Source organism: Cyprinodon variegatus, unplaced genomic scaffold (assembly GCF_000732505.1).
Source record: "Cyprinodon variegatus isolate N-32 unplaced genomic scaffold, C_variegatus-1.0 Scaffold1276, whole genome shotgun sequence".
In the NCBI taxonomy this organism is placed as follows: Eukaryota; Metazoa; Chordata; class Actinopteri; order Cyprinodontiformes; family Cyprinodontidae; genus Cyprinodon; species Cyprinodon variegatus.
Window position 1 is genome coordinate 100,468 of NW_015151729.1, and position 881 is coordinate 101,348.

Consider the following 881-nt stretch of genomic DNA (forward strand, 5'->3'; position numbering starts at 1 on the left):
ATCCCACCTGAAAGGACAGGTCACAGTGATGTCATGGCTCTACAGTTGGTAATGAACCTTAATGAAGCATGGGAAACAGAGTCCAACATTTGAAGACATGAAGAAGAAGCATTCTTATAAAAAACATCACCATAATCTAAGACCAATAAAAACGTGGCAGAGACAAGGCGCTTTTTTACCTCAAAAGATAAACATGTCTATTATGCTATGAACAGCCAGAGTGTGTCAAAATGATGAGTTTATTTTTATTTTAAAAGTCCTAAGCCCTCTGAAAATTAGGAAATCTTCAATGTCCGATGCTGTAACGCACATATTATTTATATTGCCACCGGTCAAACTAGGGAGTACCAATATGGCGGCCGGTGGCTTCACTTCAACCCCGTATTAATGGGCAATAAGCAATCCTTTGAATAAATAGAAATCAGCGGGTCAGACACACAAAGGAATATTGTATCATCTATTTACCTGCCAACATTTTAAATGTTAGACACTTCACAAATAAAGATAAATGTTAAGCTGAATCACTTAAAAAACTCACCACAACAAAACGAATAATTAATTGATCTGATCCCATTCAGCAAATAATCGGTAGTCCATCAAAAAAAAGTTGAAAACATTTTGTGCAGATATAAGACAAATGTATTAAGTTCAAAAATATCAGATCAAACTTCATTAATTTATCAGGTTCATTTAAAACATTATCATGAGCAGTCTCTGAGTACAAAACAAGCTGCCATTTTATAATGGATGACAAAGACAGTTCTAAATGAAATAAAACCAACTAAATAATCAGAACTTTGTCATTAGTTAATGACTTGAACCCATCCATCCATCCATCCATCCATCCATCCATCCATCCATCCATCCATCCATCCATCCAT